The sequence below is a fragment of the Syngnathus typhle genome, linkage group LG6, assembly GCF_033458585.1.
Source record: "Syngnathus typhle isolate RoL2023-S1 ecotype Sweden linkage group LG6, RoL_Styp_1.0, whole genome shotgun sequence".
Lineage (NCBI taxonomy): Eukaryota > Metazoa > Chordata > Actinopteri > Syngnathiformes > Syngnathidae > Syngnathus > Syngnathus typhle.
In genome coordinates this window covers 2,954,469-2,980,176 of record NC_083743.1, presented here as the reverse complement: position 1 = coordinate 2,980,176, position 25,708 = coordinate 2,954,469, and the positions used below count along the sequence as shown (strand labels likewise).

Sequence of the window (25,708 nt, the reverse complement as noted above, 5' to 3'; positions counted from 1 at the left end):
TTCACGTGTATCGTACTAAGTTTCGGGTTCTCCAGAGACAAAATTGCACCCAAATGATCATGTTTACTGTCACCTTAATTCTTGTAGACCAGCAGTCATTCAAAACTGTGGGCTCCGTAGTCATTTCGATTTACAACATAGCATGCGTGGAACACGATGGATTATGTAACAATGTCATGGAAGTGCTTCAGCATGAGACCAGGAACATTAAAAACATGCGTAGGCCGGGAATCGAACCCGGGTCAACTGCTTGGAAGGCAGCTATGCTAACCACTATACCACCAACGCTACGCAAAGGAAACTTCAACTTCAACAATTGAAGTGACAAAACGGTAGAAGTTTGCATTATTGCAGGGCTCACCAATTCTTGGGGACTGACGATTTGATCGTTTGAGTCAGGTGTTCTCCACCAGGGAGATGTAGAAACCATGAAGGACACCGGACCTTGAGGACCGGAGTTGGTGACCCCTGCATTATAGAGACCAGTACAAGGGTAGGCAAGTCCGGTCCTGAGGAACTTCGGTCCCACCTGTTTTTCCAGTTTTCCCTGATGCAGCACACCTGATTCGAAGAGTCAACTGGTCAGAAAGCTAGAGAAGCTTGATAACAACCCAAATCGTTTGGATCAGGTCTGTAAAAGAGGGGAGATTTCCAACGCAGACAGGAAAGTGGCTCTTCTGGACTGGACTTGCCTACTTCTTGGACTATTGTTTGAACAAATGTTCTTCAGGTACATTTTGTCCAAATGCTTTATTATAAGTTGAATCCAGAAGTCCAATGAGCTACCCAAGGCCACGTTTAAGCTTTTTCCGTGTAAGAATCTGACTTTGGTTATCCACAGGCAAGATTTTGGTCAGAATTATCATAATGATGATAATAAACATCAAAACTTGCACTGCGTTTCTTCCAAGGTTATGATTTGCTTTTTTTTTTATGAACCAACTTGTATCCTTGGTATGTAAATCCTTATAATGGTTATGCAAAATATTGGGCCAAAAAGAATGAAGACAATTGAAGCTTACACCATAGCAATCATATGAATTCCAGGGAAGAGTGCCATTAAGCAATCAGGAAGCAGACTATAACTACTTGCAACCTGAGTCAGTTTCTACCACTCGGAAAAGAAAAAAAAATCAGAGGCAGCTATGCTAATTGCTAACCACCAATGCTGCAAGGTAACGTCTGAAAAAAACCGATGCTTTGCATGCTTACTAAGATCAGTGTATTTGAGGAAGAGGTTGCTCAGGGAATACAAAAGGATGACTCTGGTGGGACTCGAACCCACAACCTTTGAATCTCTTCAATGCTAGCTGTCTAGAAGTCCAATGCGCTGTCCATTGCGCTACAGAGCCGCAGTCATAAGCCATTACATATTATTATCCTTCCATCTTAAAATTAAGCCTGGTTGACTACCGTATCACTTCAACTCTTGATTATAACACTGCATCCTAAGTGTTGGTGGTATAGTGGTTAGCATAGCTGCCTTCCAAGCAGTTGACCCGGGTTCGATTCCCGGCCAACGCACTGCTTTAATGCTCCTTGTGTAAGGCACCAGATCTTTGAATGTTCCTGGATGTCTTTGCATACCAGAGCCTCATGCTAAGGCACTTTTGTATGCTCAGTTTATATTTCATAAGCCTGTTGTGTAACTACCATAACTATAATACTGGTAGTCTACAAGAATTGCCAATTGTTCTTGTTGTTACTGTTATGTTAATGTAACAGGGTATTACAATTACATTGGTTAGCTGTGTGGCTATGCTAATTGCTAACAACCAATGCTGCAAGATAATGTCTGAAAAAACAGATGGTTTGCATGATTACTAAGAGCAGTGACTGAGGTTGTTCAGGCAATATAAGTGGATGACTCTGGTGGGACTCGAACCCACAACCTTTGAATCTCTTCAATGCTAATTGTCTAGAAGTCCAATGCGCTGTCCATTGCGCTACAGAGCCACTGTCACAAGACATTACATTTTTTTATCCATCTTACAAGTGAGCCTGGTTGCCTACCGTATCACTTCAACTCTTGATTATAAGACTGCATCCAAAGCGTTGGTGGTATAGTGGTTAGCATAGCTGCCTTCCAAGCAGTTGACCCGGGTTCGATTCCCGGCCAACGCACTGCTTTAATGCTCCTTGTGTAAGGCACCAGATCTTTGGATGTTCCTGAATGTCTTTGCATACCAGAACCTCATGCTAAGGCACTCCTGTGATATTTCTGTATGCTCAGTTTATATTTCATAAGCCTGTTGTGTAACTACCATAACAATAATACTGCTAGTCTACAAGAATTGTCAATTGTTCTTGTTGGAACTTATGTTAATGTAAACGGGGAATGTTACATTGGTTAGCTGTGTGGCTGTGCTAATTGCTAACAACCAATGCTGCAAGGTAATGTCTGAAAAGACAGATGGTTTGCATGATGACTAAAATCAGTGTGTTTGAGGAAGAGGTTGTTCAGGGAATACAATAAGATGACTCTGGTGGGACTCGAACCCACAACCTTTGAATCACTTCAATGCTAGCTGTCTAGAAGTCCAATGCGCTGTCCATTGCGCCACAGAGCCACTGTCACAAGTAACTACATTTTTTATCCAACTAAATTTAGAAAATTTAGCCTGGTTGCCTACCTTATCACTTCAACTCTTGATTATAATACTGTATAAGAAAGCGTTGGTGGTATAGTGGTTAGCATATCTGCCTTCCAAGCAGTTGACCCGGGTTCGATTCCCGGCCAACGCACAGCTTTAATGCTCCTTGTGTAAGGCACCAGATCTTTGGATGTTCCTGGATGTCTTTGCATACCAGAGCCTCATGCTAAGGCACTCCTGTGATATTTTTGTAGGCTCAGTTTATATTTCATAAGCCTGTTGTGTAACTACCATAACTATAATACTGCTAGTCCCTGAGAATTGTCAATTGTTCTTGTTGTTATTGGAATTTATGTTAATGTAAATGGGGAATGTTACATTGGTTAGCTGTGTGGCTATGCTAATTGCTAACAACCAATGCTGCAAGGTAATGTCTGAAAAGACAGATGGTTTGCATGATGACTAAAATCAGTGTGTTTGAAGAAGAGGTTGTTCAGGGAATACAATAAGATGACTCTGGTGGGACTCGAACCCACAACCTTTGAATCACTTCAATGCTAGATGTCTAGAAGTCCAATGCGCTGTCCATTGCGCCACAGAGCCACTGTCATAAGGAACTACATTTTTTATCCAACTAAATTTAAAAATTTAGCCTGGTTGCCTACCTTATCACTTCAACTCTAGATTATAAAACTGTACCCAAAGCGTTGGTGGTATAGTGGTTAGCATAGCTGCCTTCCAAGCAGTTGACCCGGGTTCGATTCCCGGCCAACGCACAGCTTTAATGCTCCTTGTGTAAGGCACCAGATCTTTGGATGTTCCTGGATGTCTTTGCATACCAGAGCCTCATGCTAAGGCACTTCTGTATGCTCAGTTTATATTTCATAAGCCTGTTGTGTAACTACCATAACGATAATACTGCTAGTCTACAAGAATTGTCAATTGTTCTTGTAACTTATGTTAATGTAAACGGAGAATGTTACATTGGTTAGCTGTGTGGCTATGCTAATTGCTAACAACCAATGCTGCAAGGTAATGTCTGAAAAGACAGATGGTTTGCATGATTACTGAGAGCAATGTGTGTTTGAGGTTGTTCAGGCAATATAAGAGGATGACTCTGGTGGGACTCGAACCCACAACCTTTGAATCCCTTCAATGCTAGCTGTCTAGAAGTCCAATGCGCTGTCCATTGCGCTACAGAGCCACTGGCTCAAGACATTACATTTTTTTATCCCTCTTACAATTGAGCCTGGTTGCCTACCGTATCACTTCAACTCTTGATTATAAGACTGCATCCAAAGCGTTGGTGGTATAGTGGTTAGCATAGCTGCCTTCCAAGCAGTTGACCCGGGTTCGATTCCCGGCCAACGCACAACTTTAATGCTCCTTGTGTAATGCACCAGATCTTTGGATGTTCCTGGATGTCTTTGCATACCAGAGCCTCATGCTAAGGCACTCCTGTGATACTTTAGTATGCTCAGTTTATATCTCATAGGCCTGTTGTGTAACTACCGTAACGATAATACTGCTAGTCTACAAGAATTGTCAATTGTTCTTGTTGTTCTTGGAACTTATGTTAATGTAAACGGGGAATGTTACATTGGTTAGCTGTGTGGCTATGCTATTTGCTAACAACCAATGGTGCAGGGTAATGTCTGAAAAGCATGATTACATTTGCATGATTACTAAAATCAGTGTGTTTGAGGAAGAGGTTGTTCAGGGAATATAATAGGATGACTCTGGCGGGACTCAAACCCACAACCTTTGAATCACTTCAATGCTAGCTGTTCTAGAAGTCCAATGCGCTGTCCATTGCGCCACAGAGCCACTGTCATAAGGAACTACATTTTTTTATCCAACTAAATTTAAAAATTTAGCCTGGTTGCCTACCTTATCACTTCAACTCGAGATTGTAAAACTGTACCCCAAGCGTTGGTGGTATAGTGGTTAGCATAGCTGCCTTCCAAGCAGTTGACCCGGGTTCGATTCCCGGCCAACGCACTGCTTTACTGCTCCTTGTGTAAGGCACCAGATCTTTGGATGTTCCTCTATGTCTTTGCATACCAGAGCCTCATGCTAAGGCACTCCTGTGGTACTTTTGTATGCTCAGTTTATATTTCATAAGCCTGTTGTCTAACCACCATAACTATAATACTGCTAGTCCCTGAGAATTGTCAATTGTTCTTGTTGTTCTTGGAACTTATGTTAATGTAAACGGGGAATGTTACATTGGTTAGCTGTGTGGCTATGCTAATTGCTAACAACCAATGCTGCAAGGTAATGTCTGAAAAGACAGATGGTTTGTTTGCATCATTACCAAGATTAGTGTGTTTGAGGAAGAGGTTGTTCAGGGAATATAATAGGATGACTCTGGTGGGACTCGAACCCACAACCTTTGAATCACTTCAATGCTAGCTGTTCTAGAAGTCCAATGCGCTGTCCATTGCGCCACAGAGCCACTGTCATAAGGAACAACATTTTTTTATCCAACTAAATTTTAAAATTTAGCCTGGTTGCCTACCTTATCACTTCAACTCGAGATTGTAAAACTGTACCCAAAGCGTTGGTGGTATAGTGGTTAGCATAGCTGCCTTCCAAGCAGTTGACCCGGGTTCGATTCCCGGCCAACGCAATTCTTTGACCTTTTTTGTGAAAGGCTCCAGATCTATTGAAAGCAAGATCTTCCCTTTTTACTGTGAAGAGAAAATATATAGTCCAAGTGATGAAACAGTTAAAGTTGCAGTCAAATATTTAGCCGCAGAGGATCTGCTGGCACTTCTAGCTATGCACGATCAGATGATTATTGGCTTACAAAAGACATTTTGTCCAGCTATTCATAGCTATGGCCAACACATACAAGAGCTCAAGAGAGAATCCTTGTTGACTTAATGATAGCTGGAAGCTAGTCCGCTAGCTAGTTAGTCCGCATGGCAGATGATACACCATTATGTTGTCCAGCCTCAGTGATGCTGTGTGTCGAGGAGTTAAGTAGAAAGACTTTGTTGTCTCTCTAACTCCTCCACCTTGTCACATTCGCTTGAATTTATTTTTCGAAAATTCTTCTCAACCAAAATTCAGCTCTTTTAACCTAATCCACAACCCCCCCAAATGGTGAATAAATGCCACATAAAACATTTGGTAGCCATTTTATGACACGATAATAGGCTAAGCCTGTGTTTGTGGTTCACGTGTTGGCAGTCATTGGTCAGCGTAATTTGTCGGCAGCGTTTAGTAGAACTACTTTGGTAACTCAACTCATTTCTTTTTTTTGTCGATCTTCCCTGTTCCGATTTGGAGTTTTCCAATTTTGTCGCAATGGGGAAAAGTCCCGCTATGTCAAGATGCGATGTTCTGCTACAAATAATGCTAGCTGAGTTTTGTATCCCATCCAGATAAATACACTACAGGCAATAAAAGTTTTACTGTTGTGTCATATTCGTCATTCCAATCTTAATGTTTTCAATCTGCAGAGGGAAAATAAAAAAGTTCCCAAAAGGCTGTTTTTGGAGGAGTTCTGCTGGATGTCCAAGTTACCGTCTCCTCCGCTTTCAATCGAGAGAATCTTCTCCCCTTCACTACCACTAATTGTGAGTAAATGTGTAAAACTCTTCCCACCATTTGAACTTCTCCACCCTAATCCACAAACCCAAAAAATGGTGGCTAAATGCCCTGTAAAACATTTAATGGCCATTTTATGTCAAGATAATGGGCTAAAGTAGCATTTGTGGTTTATGCTTTGGCAGTCATTGATCTGCCTAATTAGTCATCAGCGTTTTGTGAAACTCCATAGTCATACCTCAGCCAATTCCCACCATCACTGGTTTGTAGCTTGGTGGAGAAACTCTACACAATCTCGTTTGAGGGATCAAAAAATTAAATTGCATTGGATTCAGCGATTTAGCAGTTTTCGTAGGGTTGTAGATGTTTTTCCACAGAGCAACTGGTCTCATAAATCACCTGTCACCTCTTTCCACGATAATACTCCACAAATTTGTCGAATTCCTTCGCCGGCCCCCACGAACGACTTTACGTAACTTCGGAGAACAGTTTCGGGGCAGACGGTGCCTTGCCCCGACGATTGAGCGGGTTCATAATCAGTTTGGACGATTAAGAGTCGCTGAGGGATTCCTGCAGCCCCCCCTCAGATGATTGCCAGCGTGATGACTGCAACGCTGCTTGCTGGGTGGGATTAGGAGGAACATTAACTATGCCAGTCAGGTCCGTTGGGTGGGGAGGGATCCGACACGTAGACTGTGCTCCACTTTGTGCATTGTCTTTGGGATTAACTGTTGCCCAAGCCCTTGTAATGCGATGCAAATATGTCTGGGGCCATGATTAAGAGACACCTACACCGAAGCTTGTGAAGTTCTTACTTTTGACGTAAATCAGGTTGAAAAAAAAAAACGAGTCCGTTTTGTAACGCTCACAAGATAGAGTTGCAAGTGGAGCAACGAGAGCAACCAAAATGATCGGAGGCAAAAAGAAGCTAATTGTTCTCCTGAGCGATTTAGCTGTTCAATGCTAGTTGGCAACATATTTCTTAACTTGGATTTTCACGTTATTGATTGTTATTAATGTCCCAAAACACATTTTGGCAAACCTTTCCATTCATTTTATGACTAGGTGGATGTTAAGCTAGCTATCTTTAGCTACCCAACGCTAAATAGCAACGTCAGCAAGCAAGCTAACATAATACGGAGGGAATATTTTTGCGAATATAATTTGTTCATATTTGCCAAGGCGCTTTAAAGCAGAATGACGCAGCCGTCACGGTGGTGTTATTAACCTTGTTATCAAGTTTGCGTCCTTTCATCGTTATTGTCATCTTAAAATAGAACCATCTGATATTTTATTATGATGGAAGAACAGGTCATGTGACACTGAAGGACAGACTATTTATAAATGTGATGTCTGGCATAAAGAGGTTTATTATTGAGGAAACTGATAGCAAAATATTTCCATGGATCTACCGCTGACCGCTATCAGCGATGACTTGAATTTTCCAAAACACCTCAGCGGTTTTTATTGCAGCATTCATGTCCCACGGCTCGCTTTTATCTCATCGGAACACAACAGAGGCTTGTCGTTTCCACTCCTGAAGCTCTTTTCAATGACGTTATCGCTTCATTATCTCCAGGTCTGACATATGGTCGGAATTGTCGAGGTTGGAGTTAATACATAACTTGACTTATGCCACAATCGGGCCTTGTGCTTTTGAAGGTCTCGCTGGATATTAACTACACGTTCGGTGTTTCTTGATAAGGAAAGTTTGTAAAGCTCAAGTTGTCCCTGACTGTACGCTAATTGGTTTCGGTCATTACAAGATAGACTTATAGGTAAATTACTACATCATCGTTTCTATTGAATTTTTTATAGCACTGTAAGTACTTCCTATTTTTCCCAATACAATATTACGTAATAATTTTTTTCAAATATTTCCCCAGCTAGTTCGAAGTATATGTCTTGTGTCATTTTCCTTCACTAAAATCCAATCTTCTCAATCTGGGACGTATTTGCTTTGCATGACTTTAACCTTATTTCTTCCTCTGCTCTTTCTTTCCTTTCTTTTTCTTTATCAGTTTGTTTTGTTCCCCCCACGGTTCTTTCATCTCACATACGGTGCAGATAAGCCTGACAAAGGAGGCTGTCTCCATGTTTGTTTGGGCTCTCCCGCACACACAAAGACACCTCCGAGTACTTCACGTAGTTTAGACACGGGACTCTGCAATCAAGAAATATTTGCATTTATTCCGAGAGTAAACAGATGATCGCGGAAGTCGGTCATCAATGAAAAACTATTTGCAATGTTTGTAAAGACTCTTTAACTACTCTTTACTAAGTTTGCAAGTTTCAATGCTTTTTGATTTCCCGAAATAAAAAAACTAAAAAAAACTATACAACTATAAATAGATGGATAAATAAACAATACAACTATATAACTATATTTGGGGGTAATAAATGGCACTTTAAATGACAGCATAACTCCAATTTAACATGAGTCACTACTGACAGTTTTTTTTTAATGGTTTGCCAGTAAATCGGCCGTTTTCACCTCGAACTGTTTTGTGTGTTATTTTAAAAATAATCATATCTGTCTGATTCAACATGATTATTTGGTTGGACTTTTTTTTTTTAGTATTTTTTATTACCGTAATTTTCGCACCGGAGTATAAGTCGCACCAGCCATAAAATGCCCAAAAAAGTGAAAAAAAAAACATATATATATGTATATAATTCGCTCCTGAGTATAAGTCGCCCCCCCCACCCAAACTATGAAAAAAAACGCGACTTATAGTCCGAAAATTACGGTATTAGTACTTTGGTACTTCCCACCACTGACTGCTAGTATTTATTATTATTATTTTTTCATATGATTTGCTTCTAAATTACCCGTGTTCGCAACTTTGCCCCTTTATCTCACCATGACGTATTCAAGACTCAAGCTGATAAATCTTAACGAGCGGCCTCGCTCTAACGTTTTCAGTTCCATCACGGCTTGTTTGAGTCCGACTGTTTGCTCCGACTAAGTGGATCAGCGTGAGTCGTTGGCGGCCGACCAGAACACATGTTGAGTGGATTCACGGTGATGGGAAACAGAGGCGCTCGTGTCCAGACGTTCTCCGTGTGTGTCTGTCAAGAGTGCACTGACACACACGCGACATCTGGATCAGCACCGCACATTCTGCAAGTGTGTGTGTGTGTTTTTGGAGACGCTTATGTAAGCCCGACTCGGTTGGTCTCCTTCCCTTGCGTCATGTCATGCTGTGCGCAAAGTTCTTTATCGCTGAAGGAAGATAACACCTGCTCAAGTGCTTCACAAAACAACAACTTGGATCTAGATCAGGGTTCTCCAAACACTTTCTTCCTAGAGATGCAAACAAAAAGGACTTTCTTCACCATTCATTTAAATGTTCATATATGATATACAGCACGTCTCTTTATCCACATTGATGCTTACGGACCGTTCCAGTTGATTTGTTACAGAATGTTCTTGAGCTTCTTCACTCTTGGCAGTCTCCTCTTCTCCCTCTTTTGTGTGGCGCACACCCACGCTCAACTCTCTTTCTTCTCGCGCTCCCCCGCTGCCCTTTCTTGCCCGTCTGCATATGCGCATTCACTTTCTCAAAAGCGAGCCAACCAAAACAATGAGTTATTCTTCAGGGCCGGAGCCTGAATAATGTCCTCTTGCTTCTTTTCTTTTGACTCCGACATCAATTTCTACTCGTTTTCTACCTCCAATCATTTGCGAGATCGACTTTCAAACCCCAAACCTTCATTTTGACTCTTGAATTTCTGCACCTCAATTAAAAATCATTTTGGGAGACCCTTCCAGTTCTAAATGACTCCAAGTGTTTGAATGACGCGTGGGAGAAAGCGAGAGCACCAGGAGAGCATGCAAACTTCACACAGGAGGTCCTGAAACCAAATTTTAACCCATGACCTCTTGACTCTGAAGCAGACATATTAGCCAATAAGACACCATGCTGCCTGATGCCGTACAAGTTTGACATAAACCACTAGCCACCTAATTTGAACCTCAAAACAATCCAAATATAGCATACATGCTAATGTTTGCTCACTCTGTAGCTCACATTGGCACCAGTATCGCATCCAATTTTTATCCCACATCAAATTTCGATGTGAAATAAGCCATTTCTAAACTCCAAGAACCTTTTGCGACCATCCGTCACACTTCCCGGAGTCTTTTCTTGCTAACTGAGCTCACACCGGGGTTGTTTTTGTCCACTCAGGCCGAAAAAGCTGAACTGCCCTCAATGCTTGATTGCCGACTAATCCCGCAGTAAGACAACAACAATCTCCCTTTGAGCATGTGCCGTAGCGCACAGCAGGTAAGGGGCCTTAAAAAAGGGGGGCAGGCCCCTCCATCATTGCCTCCCAACACTCCGAGGATACAACTGCTTCCATTTTTAGTGTTTAATTGCGGAAGCCATTAGCGTGATGCGCATGCGGCGACGCAGTGGCCCTAACTCGAGCTAAACTATCCACAGTGACCTCATCACCTCTGTCCCCTCGAGCAAGCTTTGAAATCTGAGAAAGCAATCATGACCTTTGGCATTCTGCCTCCCACCTCACACGGTAAGAAGAAGCCAGCCACATTTCGGACAGGATGTGACCTATGAGGAGAGCCTTTACCCCAGACACTGTCCAGACTACGTGTCTGAACCCACCTAGGCCTGCCCGGCTGACATTAAGAACTGATAACAAGATGTATGAGGACTTTGTTGAAAACAGTCAACAAAGCTGGAGGGAATGACACACTACATGTTTGTCTTGACATTCTCACTCCCAGTAAAGTTTACAAGCAAATGTCTTTTATTTGCCAATATTCTCTGAGGAGTTCTCCCAATTTAAAAAGAAAAATCCATCCTCGCTGCCTTTGACGACAGTCCTTTTAAGCTTTGCCTATTAACGCTTCCTTCTTTTGTGGCTTTACGGGACATCCGCCAGCAAAATGTCGTTAAGAACGGCGAAAAGGACGCCAGGTGGGCGGGACAATTTGGGAACGGGGTCATGACGTCTGCTGTGAGTCGGCTCCCAAAGCTGCTTTTCACCACAGCCGCCGTGAGAACAAAGAGCTGCTGCAGAAACTTTTAAGACCTAATTAAGCGGCACAATTTGCGTTTTGTCATGAACAACAACAAAACACAAACAGTATTACGACATTGGCGGTATAAAATGTTCTCATTAAATAAGTGTTAAGAGTTAAGCCGAGCCGAACAATGGAACATTTAATTACTTTCTGTTATTGCAGCATTTTAGCCGCTCTTGTTCAAATGGAAGTATTAATCCTTCCATGAGGGGCTATTAATGGACACATGCTGTTCATTGTGTGATTATCTTGTTGCCATAACAACAGGACACTCCAAAACAACAGACAGAAGTACTTTAATGGCAAGAGCTGGCAGGTTGGTGCACACCGAATGGAGTCTGCACTGTTGTGTAACCTTTACGTGCAGCGTTGGTGGTGTAGCGGTTAGCATAGCTGCCTTCCAAGCAGTTGATCTGGGTTCGATTCCCGGCCAATGCAGTATTTCAGTTGTTTGTAGCCGCAGTTGATCTGGGTTCGATTCCCGGCCAATGCAGTATTTAAGTCGCTTGTAGCCGCAGAATTTTCTTTGGAATTTCTCTCATGTGGATGTTAGATGTTCCGACGAGCGAAATTATCATGTTGTTATTAAATATTGATCCTGAAGCGCCCCTTATGTGGCACACTCGTATGCTAGCCCGCCGCCGGTGTAAACATCTCCCCCGCATGTGGCGAGACTAACGGCGGCAGCGAAAATCCAAGGCGAATGCACGTGTTTATTGCTTTTAACATTTTTCTGGATGGTTTTACGAGGACAAAGTGAGGCTTTATCGAGAGAAATGAAATACCCTCCCGGCCGCAGCCTTCTAATTGGCCTCATTACCGCGTAACTTCCTGGTCAACGCGGGCCCGTCTGACCTTGGCCTTTGAAATGTAGAAGCGCGGCGTCGAGGGGTTGGCGCTCGAGGAACAAGCCGTCTCTCTGTGCGTAGAGCGGCGGGACCGTCGGCGAGATCGTGTGTCGACGCGCAGTTAGCGGCGATCCCTCTGACGTCAATCTGCCGCACTGGTGACGGGCTGAAAACGGGATTAGGCGAGCAGCAGTAGTGCCTATCAATCACTTTTACAGATAAACAGGCCCAATCATCTCGTGTAACACTCCAGACATGTGTGTTGGTCTCTTCTGTGCGCCAATCAGACATCAGCACAAGGTTAACTCAATTGCTGTGTGCTATTTACCCGAGTGCAAACAAGACCCTCAAGCTGGTTCGTCTTCCAACTTGTCCACAACTGTGCCTGTGTCATTCGTGTTTGAAATAAGTTGTTGGTGAATCACAGTGCATGGTTGTGTCGTTTGGATTTGCCGAAATGTCACTCAGGCAATTTTTGTCCTCATGCTAGCTATAGATAGCTAGCTGTAGATACACTAATCTTCATGCCGAAGATAGCTCCATCGGTACGAAATAACGTGCGCAAAATAAACCGTCTGCATGAGTGAAAGTCAGTCTCCATTTTAATATCTGGAATAGTTGTTGTCATATTTGACTGAAAGTGGAATGCTGTTGCTAGCGTGGTCTTGCTGCTTTGCTGGCTTAGTTGACTGAGGCTTGTGGAAAAAATAAAAAAAAGGTGACGTTTTGAAGAAGTGTTGTCATCACAGTGTCACTCTGACATGTGAGGGTCCCCCTTTTTTTTGAAACAACCAATTCTTTTGTAACATGGTGGAATTCTACTCTTACCTCAGCCAGAAATGTAATACCGTTTTTTTCCGTGTATAGTGCGCAATATTTTACTAATTTATTGTCCTAAAATCTGGGGTGCGTATTATACATGGGTACAAAGAAAAAAAAATTTTTTTTTTTTTTTTTTTTTTAAATAAAGTCATGGTACAACAAAACCAACAACAGGACTGACCGACAAAGTCGTGGAACAAAAAGACAGGGTGACATTACCAAAGACAGGAACAGAATGACAGTAACACATGCAATGATCCAACGGTGAGCGAGGGGCAGACAGGACTTAAATACAAAACACGTTACATCGATTGAGGTGACACAGGAAGAGCGGGGTGACACGAACAGAAACTATGGCAACCTAGACACATAGCAAAACTGGGGACGAGACATGACAAATCTCCCCCGAAATAAAACTCACCTTTCTTCTTGTTTGTTGTCAATCGCGCATCGCATTCAGCCATCCTGCCCAACACACTTAGTAAAATTCATAATTGACGACACATCGTTTGATGCGATGGTGCAATCCTCGATGGTGTGTTATTGTCAAATATTGTTTGTTTTTTAATCTCCATCGCGGACCGGACGTCATACGGAGGCCGCCATTACAGATGCGCAGAACGGTTGCGCAAGACACGTCAGCTATATTAAGAGCGAGAGTTGTTTTCTTCCTATTAGTTTCAATTCACAGTTTAATTAGCAGTTTCAATCAGCAAATAACAAAATGCGTTGCCTTGTTCCTTTCGTCTCTGCTGTTCATTTCAAACACGCTCCATACGACCGCAATGCTCTTGTATCAGACGCTCGCTCGATCACCTGCTAGTTTGCCGTCTGTCACAATGTACCCTACACAAATCCGAAACATTTGTTGCGGCTCCGAGTCACGACGAGGGGCAAGTTTTGGTTTCCAAGGGTGTTTTTATTCCTCTTCAACGTCTCTCCCATACAGAGCCGCCGTGTGCGCACGGAGCGCGGTGGTGCGTTTAGGGGCAGTCGGAGAAATCAACGCCAACAAAAAAAATGACATCCAGCCTAGTTAAGACCATACCAAATACTTTAAAAATGGGACCCATTGCCTCCCTGCGTGTGTGACGATCTTTGGGACTTAAAAAAAAATAAATAAATAAAAAATTTTTTTTTTAAAAATTCATAAAAATTGGGTGCGTATTATACATGGGTACAAGCTTTTTTCCAGCATCAGCATGCCATTGTTAGGGGTGCGTACTATACATGGGGGCGCACTATACACGGAAAAAAACGGTAATTTATTACATACCGTAATTTTCGGACTATAAGTCGCGGGTTTTTTCATAGTTTGGGCGGGGGGGGCGACTTATACTCAGGAGCGACTTACATACATATATATGTTTTTTTTTTTACTTTTTTGGGCATTTTATGGCTGGTGCGACTTATACTCCGGTGCGACTTATAGTCCGAAAATTACGGTATAAACAATATCATATTGACGGCAGACTATCTGAGGAGTGCAAATATTTCCAGTGTAAAGACATAGTTAGCTAACTACACCATTTTCTTGAGGAAGCTTGCTAACTTAGCTTCCGAAGCGAATCAACAACGACAAGTCCGAGCATGGAAAACATACTTTTTTTTATAATACATTTGCCCCCACTTATGTATGACTCTATCCTTCCATAAGTCACTATCCCGCCCGCCTACCCGCCCCCTCCAGTCAAATAAAGCACTGTCTGACAGAATTCGCCCTTCAAGCAATTTGCACAACAGAGCGGATGGGACAATTGTAAATAAATAAATAAATAAATAAATAAATAAATAAATAAATAAATAAATAAATAAATAAATAAATATAAATAAATATAAATAAATATAAATAAATAAATATCTGTTTGAAGAAAGGAGGACATGCACGCCATATCGTAACACCTTGTGTGACGATGAGCTGATGGAAAGTACGAGTTGTGTTTTATGACACGGTGATTGGTGAGAGGCCCCCCCCCAGAGGGTTTGCAGACGGAGAGAGTGAGATAACTAGGATTGGGGGGGGGGGGGGGTTAGTGAAGGAGGAACATAATTAGCAGTCCCATCTTGCAGGGGGAAGGGACAGAGTGTTAAGAGACGAGATAGGGAAAAACAGGCTGGAGGAATAAAGAGAACATTTTTGCATAGGTGAATTCAAGTTAAAGTTTTGACTATTTCTCAAAGAATCAGAACAAAAAAGTCTCATAACATTGCAAATGTCCTTTTTTTCTTTGCAACTTCATGACTTTAGTCATCCATTCCAACTTTTTTGTCGCTGCGGTTTACTAATTCTTTCAACACTGTGACCTTGTACTCGTAACACTCCGATTTTTATTTTCAACTTCTTTTATGGGCATAGAATAACATTGAAAATATGACTTTCTCTCAAACACTAGAACTTTATTATTGTGCCCTTCTTGCCGTCACATTTTTATGACTTTAAAATGATGACTTTATCATTCGAAAATATGACCGTGTTCCCTTTTTGTTACGCCTTGAGCTGTAACTCTTGTAACTTCCCATTTTCATGAGATAGTGGAAAATATGGTGGGAGGAAAACACGTCAAAATGAATTGATAAGGTTAAAAATAAAAAGACGGTGGAAAAAGTCATAAATTTGCTTCAGGTGCCATCTGGTTGCATTACCGTGAGACATATTTGTAATAAAACAGACATTTTGTGAGTAACTCAGAAGGAGTGACGACATGCTACGCTTTTGAAAGAAGTTTAAAGAGATTAGTTTGGCCCGAGCTTATCAAGAGAACTGCGCTTTTTACAGGAATACACGTACGTGCACGCACACCCCCCCCAGATAAGAACTGATGAAAACACACTTCAAGCCTACCGACACAACGCAACACTCAAGTGACCACAGATGTGTTGTGTTGTGATGTGAATGGACTTTGACTGTGTGTGCGTGTGTTTATATTTGTGTTTGATCAATGTTGTGCACAAATGTGTGTTTTAGTTGGACCATGCTAGAGATAAGCACGACTCGGAGGTAGTCACCAGTAAATGAACTTTCTTCTTGACTTTTTTCCTGCATCATTTTGTGTATAATATATTTTTCAAGCTTGTAAAATAATCTTAAAAAAATGTCGTAATATTATGAAGTGGTTTTTTTCGTAAAATTACTATATTTTTGTAGTCTTAACATTTTCTTTATGGAGTGTAAAATTAGGACATTTTCATCACGACTACGTTCTTGTCATCTGATGGCTTTTTCAAGGAATATTGTATATTAATTTATATTTTAATATTCAATTAAAAAAAATTGTTCTATGGCATAACTTAGTCTTCAACATAAATATACAGAAAATTACTATTTATTTATGATCATTATTTTATTATTATTATTTAAATCATTAAAATATTGCCTGTGTACTGTGCCAAAAATAATAAAATAATAATAAAATTAAAAATAATAAAATGCCAATAATTCCAAAAAGGGTAATTAATTTTTGTAGACCCTTCTGGATGACAGCTGAAAGTGTAGTCTTCAATCCCGAACTATTTGAATTCCACAAAGACACACAAACGATGCGCGTCAGTTCAAGTGCGGCAACGTTTATAAATCTCCCGGTTTGAAGCGACTTATCCCGGCGCTAAGTGCTAACAACTGGCGCTGTGTGATGATTTACAAAATGAAAAGATGGCATCTGATACGAGAGCTCCCTCCTCATATCACCTTGCATCATTTAGCGTGGGAATCATCTCTCAAGTGTTATCTCTGTGCCTCAAATATGTCCGCTCGGCGATCAAGTATCACATGCTGGCAACACACATATGCGAGGTCCAAAAATGTACGCGCACACACAGCATGTCCCCCCCCCCAGCTGCAATGCAGGGTCACACGGTTTGATCCCAGCGACCCCCGTCTTGTGTCACTCGCGAGACCCATGTAAGGTTACACTCGAACATCTGCCACACTTTGGACTCGCATCTTCTCAACTTTGCGTCTCGCATGAACTCGATTCGGCGATGGAACGACGAGTCCCCAACACACGCCAAGACAACTGCAAAAACAACTCCGATACGTTACGTCATGAAATACCGTCGAGTGCTAAGATTAAATTTGAGATACGGTGGAGGCTAAAAGTAAATCGTACCGTAATTTCTAATGCAACTTAGTTACTTTTAAAATCAAGTAATTACCGTAAATTCCGGACTATAAGCCGCACCGGACTATAAGCCGCACCAGCTAAAATTGGGGGATATTTTAGTTTTTTTCTTATATAAGCCGCACCGGACTATAAGCCGCACGTGCACATGCGTCTTTTGACAAGGAAAGACCGTTCGCAGAAAGCCTTTTTAAAGTTTTAATAACATACTTTAACATGTCTTTCTAAACACTGCCTGTGACGAAGGGTTTAGAGCCCTTTGACGCAGGTCACCTAGCGTGCATTCCTACTAAAGCTCATAATGGTCACAAGCAACACAGCCAGAATAAGCAGCAGCCATAGTAGTGTTTCAAAATAGTATTTTTGTTGTTGTTTTTTTCTTCAAGATACCGCAGTGTATAAAAGTGATCAAGTCATCACAAAAATCACGAAAAAAAATCCTTATATAAGCCGCACCTGACTATAAGCCGCAGGGTTCGAAATTTTGGACAAAAGTCGCGGCTTATAGTCCGGAATTTACGGTAGTCAAATAACTACATTTTTCAACCTGACTGTAGCAATACTAGCTGTTTTGCCAACGCTAATTGATCATGGACACACACACACACATATATGCCGCCATTGTGTTGTTGTCTGCTTCCTGGGCCCCCCCGTGCACTACCTGCCGGCACATTCCTGCCCAGCCATGTCAAAGTGTCTTTGTGTCGGCGGGCCTTTTGTGTCACGCTTTTATTGTCGCCTTGTTGCTCTTTCCCCTTGTTGACATGTGTTATCTGTTACCTTGCGCGCAGTCGGCACTTCAGCGTGACCGCCACTCGGGGCAGCGCAACATGTCACATGGTCGAACTGTCGTTTGTTTATTTGCCGTCATGACGACAGTGAAAAGGCAAACGTTCGAATATACTTGGCAACATCGTCCGACACTTAAAAAGGAAAATGAACATTTTCAGATTTTCATGAAGTTCTACTTTTGTTTCAAAGCTAAACCCGTGATGCTTGTTGCCCGCTAGCTCGCAGCTGAACCATATGTCACAGATGTACAGAAGACAGTTTTATTAGTCGGTAATGGCTTCCATTCATAATGCTGGGGGCATAAAAATCTATTTGACACATGCCTGGAAGTCAGTAAGCCAGATTCCAGTAATCATGGAAAAAAGGATACAATTTGGTACGCTAGCAGTGTTATTATATCATTAGAGTCCAGAAGGTGACACCCACTTTGGAGACAATTTAAGAATGGTCACGCACAAACGTGAAGTCAGGTCTTAAAAGTTGAGTGGCTCTCAAGTCTCAGACAGGCCAGAGTGTCCATTTGAGAGTGGAAGCGGGAGAAAAAAAAAAAATGGAGGAGACGATAAGTGACACAGTCCCTCATAAATGTGTCAGCTCACTCTTGTGGCTTTATTTGAGCTTGCGGGCTTCCTGCCTGCTGAATAAAGGGGGGTGGTGATAAACAGAGATTTACAACAGAGGAACAGAATCTGTCAGTCCCGTCCCCCCAGCAAATCTCCTACGGCAGTTTGCTTGTCATTATAATTATCCATTATTGTCTGTCTACATCTGTTGCTTCACCATTTTTGTTCACATCATCTTTCAAGTGTTGCAACATTGATGCTATTTGTTAGCTTGTCTGTTGTGTTTTGCATTGCGTGTTAGCATGGAGCTAAACAAACGTTTCTTAAGGCAAAGCAAAGTGTTTGCTGTAAATACACAAGGTCTTTGTTTGATGGATTTAGTTTGACAATAAAGTTCACCTTGAGAAAAATTGTTCGACAAACCGCAAGCCGAATCTTTACTAGTCCACATAACATGATGTGGCAGGCCGGATCTGGCCCCGCACTGTGAGTTTGACACCTCAACTTCGGTCCAAAATGACCCCTAACAGCGCCTCTTTCCATTTCCCGCTCCGCTTTGATCTTCTTTCCCTTCCTTAACCTGACCTAACGCTATTCCCTCAAGACCCACCCAGCACCACATCCCTCTCCTCGCTTCTTCTCAAGAGTGGGGGGGCATAAGAGCCCGGCTGGGTGGTCCCCATTTCCCCCCCCCACCTAACCACCCTCCCCGGGTCATGAGTCAGAGGTGAACCCCGACAGTGTGTGGGAAAGGTGCAGTGCAGAGCAAAGGAGGAGGAGAAGGAAGGCGCTGGGGGCTGCTCGGCTTCCTCCGCCAATGCAGCGCCGTGGCTTCTTAATGGGCCTGCGGGGTCAATAGGACAGAGAAACACAGGCGTGTTGCTGCACGGTGCCGCTTGCACTTTTGATTTATTGGCCCAATTTCTTCTCCAAACGGGCTTTTGCTTGGCTGCAGACTGACACTTTTTCCTGATATATCAGATTTTTTGTGAAATAGTTTTTTTATTATATTTAAATTATTTTTATTTTATTTAGATTCTTTTTAATTGTTTTTAGGGTTAGGGTTAGGGTTAGAAATAGTTGTTTTATTATATTTAAATTATTTTTATTTTATTTAGATTATTTTTAATTGTTTTTAGTTTTATCAATTTTTCCATCCATCCATCAGCTCCGGGTCAATGTGGAATTTCTATTGGCTATCAAAGTTGAACCTCAAATCTTTATCATGCGTTCAAATTGTCCCGTGGGAAATATTCCGACTCGTCAAAGCTATCTTTGTGGTTCTTCACAGTCAGCGTTCCCAAGGACATCATTTCTTGTCAATGACAGTCGCAGAATGAAAAAAAAAACCCAACAAAACACACACTGGAACACAATGTCCTGACGGGAAATGAAATCCTTGGACGGCTCTGTCTTTTAGTTCTAATCTATTCATTCATTCCGGCTTTCTTTGGAAGAAAGGAAAAGAATAGCAGAATATATGAAAAGACAAACAGCTGCTCTCGGTTTAAGAAGCATCTCCATGTGAGCATGTGTGCTTAACAGCGCGCATACAATTACACCCGCAAAAGTATGCCGTACACATACTTCTTGTTATGACTAAACATGCCCTCATTCACAACGCCGCCTACGTGCTGACACATTGGTGTGTCCCGCCTCTGTTGCCGGCGTTATCAACAACGCGGCGTCCCCAAATTGGCCCATCATTTGCCCAAACCTCAAATTATCTTCTTTTTTTTAATAGCGGGACAAAGATGGAGGCGAAGCGATAAAACAAAACAGCTGTCAACATGAAACACTCTGAGATGGATGGCCGTGTCGTTATGTTTAATGGCGTGTTTCTCATTCGACAGTCTTCATTTAGTACATCAAATAAAATCTGCTCTGGATTTTTTGTGCCTTCGTTATAAATGATCACGTAAAAGACACAAAAGAGATTTGAATGTGAACTGATGTACATTGTGTGTTTACCTAGCGTCATTGTTAGCTTTAGCATGCTTTGTCAGGAAAGTTCATAGACGGGCGAAGTGACCTCATGGAAATGTAATTTGGGAACAAACAGAGGCGGCAGCCCCCAGGTGGCTTTTATGATGAAGAGATTATTAGCAGGGAAGCTTGCTGCAAATTTCCATCGTGTGTGTGAGACAGATTTGCCATTCATGATTCAATATTCCGTTTTTGTTTCTTGTAAACCCAAGCCGCCATCATTCAACTAAAAAAACCAAAATATTTGTGCACGGTTCTTCCCGCCACTAGCAACCGACAACTCTTTCCCTCCTGCCGAGGCCCAGTGAAGCTTGTTTGTGCCTCGAGGGAGGCACGAGGGATGTGGGGTGTGTGAGTTTCCTGCGGAGGTGCTCTCCTAGCCTGGAGGTGCACTTTTGTCCTAATGAGCTGCCTAATCAGAAAATATGCATGAGCAACTGCGGGGGAAATTAACCACAACTGCCAGGTGGTAGAGACAAACACATTTTATCCCATCTATTTTCACAAAAGGAAGTACAGATATCTGTCTTCAGAGAATAAAAGTGAACACAAATGGTGCCGCAACTCGTGTAGATGGTCAATGGAAGAATATTTAGAGTCGTTGTGAAAGTCTTCATGACTGCCCACGACAGCTATTGTATACAAAATGGTGGTGCAGAAAACTCTTTAACACATTTGATCCAATTTGAGTTATTTTTTAAATCCAGTTCCAAAAAAATAATTGGGTTTTTGCGCCCCCTGCTGTTTAAATACAGCACAAATCAAATCGTCTTAAGGTAGCGTTTTTGGCCAAGCGCACAGTTTGGATGGGATCCAAACAAAATCGTGACGGATCTCCTGTACACACAAAAACTCTCAATGAATCCATAGATATGATAACAATGACAATGGCAGTCAAATCAGAGCAGGTTTGCGTCGCTTAGAACTTGTTCGGACTTGTTTGTATCCGGACAAAAGGTGTGAGGCAGTGTCACCATTGTAACAAAAGCAGGGCTTGACTAAATTGCTACTTTCCCAGGTGAGCCCCGTCTTTTTTTTTTTAAAGAAAAAAAAAAGAAGCCTCCTGACCTCCTCACAACTTGTCACTTCCCACAAAGGCTAATCCGGCCTCTCCTTTGTGTCCCGCTCACTCAGCATTCAAACCCCCGCAGGCGAGACGCTGGGAACGTCATGTCAAATAAAAGCTCGGATTGTAAAGCGCTACTGTTGAGCCCGGCCGGGCTTTAACTTTATTAACCGCTGCCTCCTTTGAGGTGGACGAGTCAGCCTTGACTCCTTCGGAAATCATCTGGGCTTGGAAAAAGTTTTCCTTGAGTGTGCTCTCACAGGGACGGACGGACGGCCAAGAGGTCAGCAAACACAAGAGAGGCACACTCCAACCATAAATGACACACACTGTTGTTTGCACGTGGCCTCTCATTGGACGCAAGGTCAAAGCTGGACCCGTGCCAATTGAAACACTCTTAATGGGTCATCGCTACAATAACATGTTTTGGAAATGACCGAACCATGCCAGGGGAGTGAGCAAAGGACGTATTTAAGTATTCTTCCACGTTTTGAACATGCATGATTTGAAATGAGTATTACTATCGTAGTTTTCGGACTATAAGTCGCGGTTTTTTTCATAGTTTGGGTGGGGGGGCGACTTATACTCAGGAGCGACTTATATATATGTTTTTTTTCACTTTTTTGGGCATTTTATGGCTGGTGCGATTTATACTCCGGTGCGAAAATTACGGTACTAAAAAATAGTCCAACCAAATAATCATGTTGAATCAGACAGATATGATTATTTTTAAAATAACACGCAAAACAGTTTGATGTGAAAACGGCCAATTTACTGGCAAACCATTAAAAAAAACCTACTCCGGTGCGACTTATAGTCCGGAAATTACGGTAGTTTGATTGGGCTGACAGTGATTTGATATTTAAGTCATTTATTTTGTGGCATAAAATCAAACAAGAAAAAAACTACATTTCTGTTTGGTACTTGTTTGCGCAGACTAAAAAAATATCCAGTACTGTACAAATTTATTGTAAATAAAAAATTAAAATTAAAATTAAAATTAAAATTAAAATTAAAATTAAAATTAAAATTAAAATTAAAATTAAAATTAAAATTAAAATTAAAATTAAAATTGAAATTAAATAGAAGAACCCCTGCAATAGGTCCTCCTATGATGATGTCATTCAACTGCAAGACATACCAGTGTAAGAGGTGCGAGGATAAGAGCATGGGGGGCTTTTCGAAAGCTTGGAAACACAATTAGAGGAGCTTAAAGGAGGCTCGGGAAGGGGCGGAAGGCAGGCCATTGAGTCACGCTCACCTGTGTGATGGGTGTTGCACACCTGGGACCTTTGGGTGTCACCTTTAGCCTCAAATTTGCCCACCTGACTGGGGGGGGTCAAGTGTTACTCAAAAAATATGAAACGGAAATACTCCCATTTTTAGAAAGAAATTGACAAACAAGTACAAAATATTGGCATGATGTCGAAACGTCATATCAACATGACATCATGCAGTCTGCGACGACGGTAATTGCTGGAGACATGGAGGATGTGACGCTTGATTTGCAGTCGTCTGGTGTGGAGGTCACTGATCTCATTCATCACTCCCTGACATCATCCTCGAGGGCTGACCGTCTTATCTCGCTGACACGTCGGGCGGCCCAGGACGAGACGCAACTCGCCTCGGAGGGAAGCTCCCCTTTTGGATTTCTTTACCGGTTAGTCAAATTTCTCATCTGCTACTGTATCACTCAGGGTTGATGGCTTCTATCAAATCAATCGATTGTGTCCTACGTTTAGAGAAAACTGGAGGGATGAGTTCTGGGGTATCTGACAGTGGATCAATGTTGTGACAGGTGAGAGTGGGAGGAAATGAAGAGAAAAGTTTGTTCGGGGGAATATCTTTGTGCCCGGAGGGAAGCTACGTGAGCCTGCTGTGACTTTGAGAAGATCAACTCAAAGATGGGAGTGTCTTGCGAAAGAACAAAGTGGGATGCCTCGGCTTTGCAAACTTCCCGTTTTACATTTTTGATGCTTGTGCAATATGGAGGAATGAAGTCAACAAGTCTTTCTCTACGTGCATTCTGGCATGTTGATGTTCTCCGGCGGGATCTTTTTATTTAAGTGTGTGTTGAAAGACAAACTGTCAGTCACGATGATGGAACACGCCCAAGCCCTCATGTGAGGACAACCGACTGTGTGTTATTTGCCATGGCCGGGTGGGAAAAAAAAGAACAACAAAAGACGGACGAGGGGGGCTGAGTGACAGGATGCGGCACCTTTTTCCCCCCTGCAGACCTGCAATGTGATCTCAACATGAACTACCTGCTATCAGTTCCAAACATTTTGAGTGACATAATGGAGAGATTCTTCAACAAGTTCCATCTGGCAGCTCAGGGAGCCGTTGAGCATCTTCCATGTCAGGAGATGGAAATAAATTATATGATTGATTCTTTCGGTTCAGATGAGATAAGAGTGCACGTTCAAAATGGGAATTCCAATCATTCGTACTTCATTCGCTCAGCTTTTCGTTAAATCCAAACAACTGCCTCCAATTTAAAGGTTACCGTAATTTTCGGACTATAAGTCGCGTTTTTTTTTCATAGTTTGGGTGGGGGGGGCGACTTATACTCAGGTGCGACTTATATACATATATATGTTTTTTTTTTTCACTTTTTTGGGCTTTTTATGGCTGGTGCGACTTAACTCCGGTGCGACTTATAGTCCGAAAATTACGGTAATCATCTTTGAACTTTTTGCAAAGGACGCCATTGTCAGTTCCACAAAGGATAAATCCTCCGTGTGCACACGGACTCACTTCTGTTTACTCATCGCATTCAGAATTCAGTCCTGTTTATGTTAGGTCAGGTGTGTTTCTTTCTCCACTTTGTATGAAGCTGCCCTTGAACTTACCGAAGACGTTCGGCGGTACAACTACCACCCAACCTTTTGGAGATACCAGCTCCTGCAAAAGTAATATTTCTAGTTATATTTTCAAAGGTCAATTTCCCATCATATGTCGGCTTTGACAAAAAACCTTCCACGATAGTTTTAGACAGACTCCAGGTAAGTACTCTTCTCCATTAAAAGTGACTCAGTCCATGTTCCCTGTGAAAAAATGACTCACTGTTTGTAGTAAACATTGCTTAGGTCCACCGGCATCACACGAGGGAGTTTCCACCTCTCTAATCACAGTCAACATGTTGATATTTACTTTGAATTCCCTCTTCCTTCCATCTCTTGCAAATGCCCTCCTCACGTGCCCACATTTAGAAGTACCGTATTTTCCGCCCTATAAGGCGCACCTAAAAACCTAAAATGTTCTCAAAAACCAACAGTGCGCCTTATAGTCCGGTGCGCCTTATATATGGACTAAATTCCTAAATTTAAACTGGCCCAAAGCATTGTGTCATGAAATCAATCATAAGTGGCCCGCTGAAGACTATGAATCATGACTCAAAAAGACTATGGATCATTATTTTATGATTAGAAAGTCATTTGTTCTGTCTGAAGTTGAAATAAAAAAGATAAAATGGAGAATGATTTGATTTGGATTAAAAATCTGACATGATGCATTAATGGTGCGCCTTATAGTCCGGTGCGCCTTATATAAGGATAAAGTTTTAAAATGGGCCATTCATTGAAGGTGCGCCTTATAGTCCGGTGCGCCTTATAGGCCGGAAAATACGGTACTCATGAATTTGTAAACCGGTCCAAGGTCGACATACACACACACAGAAGCACATGTTTGGCCTGCAGCTCAGACATTCATCATGATGATGAAACCTGCATTGGCCCAAGAGGGCAAGAAAGAGAGAGGGGGAGACAATGAGTGATGAAACACTCACAAAGGTAAGCAAAGTGACTAACAGAAGCGCTGTCTTTTTTTTTTTTTTTTCTTTTTTCCGGCCAGCTGCACACCTTTGAGCCCACCCTTTCTTGGAGCCCACCTTAGGAAAACATCCTTGCCCCACACGACGCTCAGCCTAGTGTTTCCTCCCCAGCTTTAATCTTAGTGAAAAGAGCTTTTAACGATGAAGGGACCTGCCAAAGTGCAACAAAAGCAGGGAGGAACTCGGAGGGATACTTGGTAGGCCTCTTTAATTTATCACCTGTTGCCTTTGGGCGGCCTTACCTTATAGCTCGCCCTTTGGGCTTTGCACAAGTGTCTCTTTATTCGTGGATGTGCAAAGAACAAGGGATAACATGCATCAAAGCTGCTGCAAAGAAAAATGAGCCAACCACATTTTTGTTCACCACAAAGTATGGGATTTTATTTGTCTTTGTCGTCCCCAAACGTTTGGGGGGAAAAAAAACATAAATCATTGTATGATTTGTTACACAACTGTGCAAACTATACAAGGAA

General features: G+C 42.1%; 1 long non-coding RNA gene and 16 other non-coding genes across 17 annotated transcripts; 9 read left to right on the top strand and 8 right to left on the bottom strand.

Annotated features, from left to right (window-relative positions):
• Positions 1–216: 216 nt before the first annotated feature.
• Positions 217–288, bottom strand: trnag-ucc (transfer RNA glycine (anticodon UCC)). Its single transcript has one exon. It is a non-coding gene; the product is annotated as a tRNA-Gly (tRNA).
• A 972-nt stretch (positions 289–1,260) lies between these two features.
• On the bottom strand, positions 1,261–1,352 carry trnar-ucu (transfer RNA arginine (anticodon UCU)). The gene is given in 2 exon segments: positions 1,261–1,296; positions 1,316–1,352. It is a non-coding gene; the product is annotated as a tRNA-Arg (tRNA).
• Positions 1,353–1,452: 100 nt separating this feature from the next.
• Positions 1,453–1,524, top strand: trnag-ucc (transfer RNA glycine (anticodon UCC)). The gene has a single exon. It is a non-coding gene; the product is annotated as a tRNA-Gly (tRNA).
• A 340-nt stretch (positions 1,525–1,864) lies between these two features.
• Positions 1,865–1,956, bottom strand: trnar-ucu (transfer RNA arginine (anticodon UCU)). The gene is given in 2 exon segments: positions 1,865–1,900; positions 1,920–1,956. It is a non-coding gene; the product is annotated as a tRNA-Arg (tRNA).
• A 96-nt stretch (positions 1,957–2,052) lies between these two features.
• Positions 2,053–2,124, top strand: trnag-ucc (transfer RNA glycine (anticodon UCC)). Its single transcript has one exon. It is a non-coding gene; the product is annotated as a tRNA-Gly (tRNA).
• Positions 2,125–2,478: 354 nt separating this feature from the next.
• Positions 2,479–2,570, bottom strand: trnar-ucu (transfer RNA arginine (anticodon UCU)). The gene is given in 2 exon segments: positions 2,479–2,514; positions 2,534–2,570. It is a non-coding gene; the product is annotated as a tRNA-Arg (tRNA).
• A 103-nt stretch (positions 2,571–2,673) lies between these two features.
• On the top strand, positions 2,674–2,745 carry trnag-ucc (transfer RNA glycine (anticodon UCC)). Its single transcript has one exon. It is a non-coding gene; the product is annotated as a tRNA-Gly (tRNA).
• Positions 2,746–3,105: 360 nt separating this feature from the next.
• Positions 3,106–3,197, bottom strand: trnar-ucu (transfer RNA arginine (anticodon UCU)). Its single transcript is given in 2 exon segments — positions 3,106–3,141; positions 3,161–3,197. It is a non-coding gene; the product is annotated as a tRNA-Arg (tRNA).
• A 101-nt stretch (positions 3,198–3,298) lies between these two features.
• On the top strand, positions 3,299–3,370 carry trnag-ucc (transfer RNA glycine (anticodon UCC)). The gene has a single exon. It is a non-coding gene; the product is annotated as a tRNA-Gly (tRNA).
• Positions 3,371–3,706: 336 nt separating this feature from the next.
• On the bottom strand, positions 3,707–3,798 carry trnar-ucu (transfer RNA arginine (anticodon UCU)). Its single transcript is given in 2 exon segments — positions 3,707–3,742; positions 3,762–3,798. It is a non-coding gene; the product is annotated as a tRNA-Arg (tRNA).
• A 96-nt stretch (positions 3,799–3,894) lies between these two features.
• trnag-ucc (transfer RNA glycine (anticodon UCC)) lies at positions 3,895–3,966 on the top strand. The gene has a single exon. It is a non-coding gene; the product is annotated as a tRNA-Gly (tRNA).
• A 362-nt stretch (positions 3,967–4,328) lies between these two features.
• Positions 4,329–4,421, bottom strand: trnar-ucu (transfer RNA arginine (anticodon UCU)). The gene is made up of 2 exons: positions 4,385–4,421; positions 4,329–4,364 (listed from the first exon to the last, which is right to left on the bottom strand). It is a non-coding gene; the product is annotated as a tRNA-Arg (tRNA).
• A 102-nt stretch (positions 4,422–4,523) lies between these two features.
• On the top strand, positions 4,524–4,595 carry trnag-ucc (transfer RNA glycine (anticodon UCC)). The gene has a single exon. It is a non-coding gene; the product is annotated as a tRNA-Gly (tRNA).
• Positions 4,596–4,959: 364 nt separating this feature from the next.
• trnar-ucu (transfer RNA arginine (anticodon UCU)) lies at positions 4,960–5,052 on the bottom strand. The gene is made up of 2 exons: positions 5,016–5,052; positions 4,960–4,995 (listed from the first exon to the last, which is right to left on the bottom strand). It is a non-coding gene; the product is annotated as a tRNA-Arg (tRNA).
• A 102-nt stretch (positions 5,053–5,154) lies between these two features.
• trnag-ucc (transfer RNA glycine (anticodon UCC)) lies at positions 5,155–5,226 on the top strand. The gene has a single exon. It is a non-coding gene; the product is annotated as a tRNA-Gly (tRNA).
• An 835-nt stretch (positions 5,227–6,061) lies between these two features.
• Positions 6,062–24,393, top strand: LOC133156026 (uncharacterized). The gene is made up of 3 exons (XR_009714771.1): positions 6,062–6,181; positions 22,912–23,060; positions 23,199–24,393. It is a non-coding gene; the product is annotated as an uncharacterized LOC133156026 (long non-coding RNA).
• Positions 11,572–11,643, top strand: trnag-ucc (transfer RNA glycine (anticodon UCC)). The gene has a single exon. It is a non-coding gene; the product is annotated as a tRNA-Gly (tRNA).
• Positions 24,394–25,708: the final 1,315 nt, after the last annotated feature.